Source organism: Anopheles aquasalis, chromosome 3 (genome assembly GCF_943734665.1).
Source record: "Anopheles aquasalis chromosome 3, idAnoAquaMG_Q_19, whole genome shotgun sequence".
Lineage (NCBI taxonomy): Eukaryota > Metazoa > Arthropoda > Insecta > Diptera > Culicidae > Anopheles > Anopheles aquasalis.
The window spans coordinates 23,521,596-23,528,256 of record NC_064878.1 but is presented as its reverse complement, the minus strand read 5'-3'; the positions used below and the strand labels follow the sequence as shown (position 1 = coordinate 23,528,256).

General features: G+C 44.8%; 1 non-coding gene across 1 annotated transcript; it reads left to right on the top strand.

The window, feature by feature from the left end:
* Positions 1–1,545: 1,545 nt before the first annotated feature.
* Trnad-guc (transfer RNA aspartic acid (anticodon GUC)) lies at positions 1,546–1,617 on the top strand. The gene has a single exon. It is a non-coding gene; the product is annotated as a tRNA-Asp (tRNA).
* Positions 1,618–6,661: the final 5,044 nt, after the last annotated feature.

The following is a 6,661-nucleotide window of genomic DNA, read 5'->3' as shown; positions in this document are numbered from 1 at the left end:
CTTCACGCGTGCTGTGCACAATATTTGGACACTCTGGAGTCCGCGGCCGATCGGGCGATCGATGTTTGATGTTTGTGTTAGTTATCGCGTGGAGATGCGAGCGGCTTTACACGTTCGCGGCTTTTCTTCGGTAAACACCGGTTTTTTGAGACAACTTTTGAGGTCCGAAGGGGTGGGGGAACAGCTCTACTTCTCACACGCTGAAGGGTGGTGGTGCGTGCGGTTTAAACGATTGACGGACAGTTCGGTTGCCCGCGTTGTTGTAAGCTGTGGTGTTCTTTTCGCCTATAAAGGCGGTTTTGTTTGCAACTTGAGGTGCTTTCCCGAAAGAATAGCAGCTCGTTAAAATCATCGCCCAACCTAGAAGTGATCTAAGCTAAAACTAAGAGGACGCTTTAAGATTTCGTTTAGATTTGAGCTGCATACAAATGTTCTAGAGATAGCAATAGCCAGCAGATCATGCAAGGTCGCAAACAAAACCTATTTGCTTTAGAAAAAGTCTCCACTAGTCAACTACATGACATTATTTGAATATGAAGAGGATATCGAGAAAAAACCCAAAGTATTTGTTCCATGCAATGTTGAATATCAATATCGTTTCATCTAACATACCTTCCCCCAACTATCCGCTTCTAATTTCGCAAATTACCCCGAGGAAAAAGCAATCATTGCATATTTCAATTATGATTCTCACAGCTACAAAGGTATACGCCAACAGTGAAAATTAAAACTACACATGCCTTGCATCGGTGACTAAATTTCATCAGTCAACTATTTTGATGTGGAGTTAGTTCAAACATCATATTCATATTCAAATATAGCACAGGAAGAGCAATGTACACGGTTACAGTAATTGCGAAAAAGCTGCTTTCATGGAATGGATTTGTAAATAGCACGGTTCTGTCATATGTTTCTCTAGTGCATATGAGCGCTAAAATACACACGAGTAAATTGCAAACAATGAAGAGTAAAATGTAAAACCGACATTCAAGCTAGAGCAGCAATAGACTCTAGTACTGCATCATCGCTAACGTACACATCAACTCGAATATGAGATGGTTGACGTCATCAGTTAAAAATAGAATCCATTTTATAACTGACTAGCTGTTTTACGTAATTTCATATGCAAACCAAACGGCTTAAAAGTTCAAATCCTGAAATGCGTGATTCTTGACGATTGACCAACATTATTTAGTAGATCCATATCCACACAAATATCCAGAACAATACTTGTTAGTCGCAATTTAAAGGTCTAGAAGCAAATCAAAATGGATGCTAGGTAACGGTATTGAAACGAGAATGTAGTGTCAAACGGAAGCAATCATCCAATCCAAATTTACTGAGTAAAAATCTTGTATCTACTACAGTTTTTTGTTGGTTTATTAGTATCCTAATTACATTTCCATCTCTTATGTGCACACTTTATTCTCTCAAACGTTCTTTCTCCTTAAACGAAGCAAGCAAACATAAATAATCTAATCATAGAGAGCACTAATCATGCGGATGCTGCGATCACGGATTAAAATCTCTCGACGCCATTCAACATCCTCGATAGTATAGTGGTCAGTATCCCCGCCTGTCACGCGGGAGACCGGGGTTCGATTCCCCGTCGGGGAGAAAGATTACTTTTTGTCGTCGTCGTAGATATAAAATAGCATAACGAGCATGGCTAGTACATGTGCGATTGCAACTAATGATACAGAAAACAGAAGAGATGCATTTCGTTTCCATTCTGACAAAAATAGCTACAATTTGTTTTTTACTTAAACAAATCGATAAAAATACGTTTTAAAATCATCTTAAATGGACAGAAGACGATTATTAAAGGAGATGCATTACGATCTCACTGGAAACCATCTCACCAAGCACTAAACAACTTTGTAAAGAGTATTATTACTAGAAACCATTACGAAAGCATCATCACCAACGTTCACTTATCAACCACTTCGCCATGTCCTGTACCATCTTTCGCGAGAAAAGAAACATAAATTTTACAAAAATGAACTGCATTCCTTGCGCTCGCGCGAGTGAAATGCTTTCCACCAAACTATCAGCTGCATTCGTTTCACACCATCAGCACCAGCAGCAGCACACATTCGCATCAGCGCATTAAAGGAAAAAAAGGGCAGCAATTGTCCAAAGCACACAAACAATAAATCATAAATTATCCTTTCACCGCATAAGGGTGGGTGCGGCGGGCACATTTGGCCCGCGACAGCAAATTCCCTCATTTTATTCCCGACGACGACACGAAACGGCGTGAATAAAAAACGACGAAACAAAACCCCTGATGTTGCATGTTTGGTCCGTTAATCATAATTGTATGCCAGATCACCGGTACGGGCACCGCACCACACGGATCATCGGTATTATTCTGGCATGATGCCTACGCCGACGACCTCCCCAGAGGAGGAGGAGGAGGAAGAGGAGGTGTTCGATAATCATCACCGTACACAAACACAGACACTCACAATTGATTGAAATTAAGCTGTAGCCGAACGCACGAATTGCGCACGATAAATCGCCCTCGTCATGCACCAAAAAGGTGATGCCGATCATGATGATGATCATCGTGGTTGGCCCCCTTTACCACGCGAAAAAAAATCGCCAAAAAAGAACGCCGATTTATGCACGCAACATTCACCACCAGACCACAGTGCGGCGCATCGACTCCTTCACACAAAAGGAAGACTTCTCCTTTTCATTCCGCAGTTCTTCTGCTCCATCCATCGCCGGTGTTGACGGACATCACCAGCCCCGGACAAACGACCCGTTAGCACCTACGTACCGCCCGTTCTCTCCAATAATCAGGCCAATCGGTATAATCATCAATTCGTCGGCATTTAATGCTGTCGACGGCAGCGACCACGAATACCCGGGGTCCCAGGTCCCACCGATCGTCCGGCATGTATGTTTTGCGTTTTGGACTTCTTTATTTTCGAGCGTCCGCCGGTTTTACGGTACTGGATAAAAGGCTTGTGGAACCACGCCAGATTGTGGTGCCTCGGTAAAAGCTTTCACAATTCTTGGAAAACCAGAGAACCGTGACAGCATCATGGCGCGCGCCGAGGCGGAGATGAAAGCAAAAATCCGTAAGCGCGTAACCCAACCGCTCTCGACTCGATCCGCAGCGATGCGATGCTTCACGGTGATCTCGCGGTAAGATGAAGATGGATTTTCGAACACGGCCAACAAGGTGGTGCTGGTGCTGGTGCTGGTGGGTTGTTGTTTTATTTACCTCGCACCGCTCACCGTTCATCGAAGGAAAACCAAACGATATTCGATAAAAACCGAGCCCGCCCGAATTCTGAGATCTCGCCCCGCATTTCCCGGAAGGTGTAGTAGCGTGGTGCTCGTTGTTGTGCAGCTCGGTTGTGATGCTGCACAGCACCAGCAGCAGCAGCAGCAGCAATATGCCGAAAGGCTGAAGAAGAGCTGTGAGCTACACGCATTAAATCCGCGTAATGATTCCGTGTAAAAGCGTGAGCCAGAGGGCTGACATCGTCAAGTGACTAGCGGGCCGACGACAACTGCCCTGAAATTGGAGACAGACGGTCATTCGAAGAGAAGTAAAACAGGAGTGGAGAGTTTGTTACTTCTCGATCTCGATTGAATTCCAGCATTTCCCGGGGGCCGACGATACGACACCAATCAGCAGCAGTACTGACGCACCGGCCGGCCGAATGTAAACCTAATTTCCCGGTAAAACATTCCGAATGCAATCAGCCGCCATCATATCGTCCATTGTATGTGTGCAGTCGCTTGTCCATTTGACATGACCAGCAGCTCGTCCTTGCCGCTGGAGCACGATGCATCGTCGTGGCGCCATCAACCGACGGGATGATGAGTAGCAGCAGCAGCAGCAGCAGTGGACAGGTCGCGGAAATGATGTCACTCAATATCAATTAAAACCGGCTTCGAACCGATGGCACAGCCAGGCGTGAACTGATGGTTGCTGGCTTGCTCACCCCCTCCCTCCCGGTGTCCAATATCTCATGCCTTTCATGCGCACTCTCTCTCTCTCTCTCTCTCTCTCTCTCTCTCTCTCTCTCTCTCTCTCTCTCTCTCTCTCTCGGGCTGTACTCGATGTCATTTCAATTAACCAACTTTTCACAAAACCTTAGATTGATTGCTTTTATCAGATGCAGCACGGGTTCGGGCTCGCAGTGCACCGTGTCCGTTACCGGGGGCTCTCGATCGATTGACTCACTGGTTGTGTTGCCTGGTAGTGGGTTGGTTCCCCTGTTATCGGTTCTCGCAATCGGCTTCATAACAATATTGAGCTACGCCCGTAGAATGCCGGAAACTAACAAACGTACACACAGACACCAGGACACAGGAACAGACTGTGTGGCTTATCATTTTTGCTCGCTGCGCACTCTCGGGACGCGACGCCAGAGGCTGATACTGCTCCTGCTGCTGTTGAATACCTGGATGGAGCAGATGAAGCGAACGAATCCCGGTCAACCGTGAGCGAATTGGCTTCGCTGGTTGGTTCTCTCTATTCGCACGAGCTGGAGCTGGTGCGGACATAATATTTGGTACAGGGATACTGGGAGACGATGCTGAAGTAGCTGGAATGTGAACTCGAACACAGGAGCTGTAGCTGGATGATGTGGGTACTCCTCCTCCACCCCCCGGGGAGTTATCAATAAGTCCAACGGTAACTCATTATGCAATTTGCGAAACGAAACCAATTTGCCCGCTTCATCAGAAGCACCGAAGGAACACCCGGGACAGGGACATTGCCACGCGCCCACCGGAAGGGTTCGAGTAAACATTTGTACGACGAGTGGAGACCCTATCCGCCCTCAGGGGATGCGTTTCGATAATTCGAAAATATTCGATATCAATATTCGCTTAGCGGCGTATATTCTGCGCCTGATGAGATCGTTTGCCAGCGTAGAGAGTAATTTACCGTCAGTGGCACCAGGTAGGAGAGATGAATGGAGAGAATCTTCTGGAGCACTGGGGTTGTACTTTGCTGACAAGCGCAATCGAGGTTTTCGTGATAAGCCATCTCGCAATCAGGCGAGTACTTGCCAGGATTCGGTAAGGTTCGGATAAGGATTTGCTGTTGAATTACAATTTGCTCGAAGGATTACTGCCTCCTGGAGAGCTGTTTTCGAAGTCTACACATCCACATTACATTAACAGGAATATTATACTTGAGAAGCCTGGATACTTCCAGGATATCTGCAGGATTAGACGAGTTCATGGACTCCTTTTGATCAAGTTTTTCAATAAAGCAAAATGGTTAAAACGTACTTCCAATCCAGCCTTAACAAATGAGTCTACCCCCTTCCTTTAACAATACAGAAGAGTTCAGTTTTAACAGAAATGTAATTACTTCAAAACTTAGATTGCAACCAAGCTCCACCATCCAAGCAGCACAGATACATCCAGGACACATGTGCCGAACGGTGATCTAGCCCCTCAACCCCTTACGGATTACGGCGAACTTTTGGCCGGATTTACAGCCGCATAATCCTTGCGCTCCTCCCGTTGGGAGGCCACAATCGTCTGACTGGTGGGAGAATTTGTTCCACTTCCTCCTCCATACCCCTCCAAGGCGATTATGACACGCGCTCTCCAAAGGATCCAACAAGGCTTCCAGAGAGCTGGTTTCAGGATGGTTTTTCCAAACCAACAACTATAGGATGTAGTTGCGTCCAATCCATTATGCTTGCGCACAAAGTATAGCTTTGGAACTGTTGTTGTTGCTGACCAATACCTCGGTGCTCGGTTTGAGGTTTATGGAGCAATCTTGAAACTTAATAGCTTCCATTGTTGCGCCACAATGTAAGCAATGTGTTCCCGAGCAAACTGTGCGGCTTGTTACCGTTTCGTAGATCGCTTTTCATGGAAATAGAAAGTGATATATTGTAGAAATGTGAACTTTTCATGTACTTTCCTGCAATCCAGACATTGCAGCGGTAGTGAGTTTTTGGCGGGGGGTGGGGGTTCAGTTATTTCTGTCCAGAACAAGGCTCATTTTTCACGATTTTTTGTGAGGTAACCATTCAACTTTATTTTTTCAAGTGAATGGCATATTAAACTCTAACTTTTGAAGCATATTTGGTTGCATTTTGGGGAAGATTTGTTAAAATCTTGATCCATGGTATCAAATTTATGAGGCGGTGTCTGCGAAAAGGTGCTTTTTCCGGTACCAATCGTAGCTGCGTGATGGCTCATCAGAAAAATACAAATCAATATTCTTTTCATAGATTTTAAGTTTATCCAGGTAGCCACGGTGAGGGTTTAGTTGAATTTTCATTTTTACGATTTTTTGCAAATTTTTGAAGTTGAAAAAGTGATGCTATTTGTGATTTTGCCAAAAAACGAGTTTTACATAATTATTGAATAAAAAGTATCATCAATTTATATAAAAACTCGACGGGGCTACCTGGCAAGAAGTGCACAGATTATGCGTTAAAAATTACAAATCAATCGGTACAGTAGTTTTTATGCTACGATGGGCACCGACATTGCATGGAGCCTTGTATGAAACACCGGTTTTCAAAAATCTGTTACTTTGTCAGTTTTTCTTCCTTTGATCCAAAATATTTACACAATATTCTTGAAAGAATCAGCATTCAGGGAAAAATGTTAAAAAATGTGTCACAAAAAATATTAAATACCGAAGCCCCCCTTTACTGGA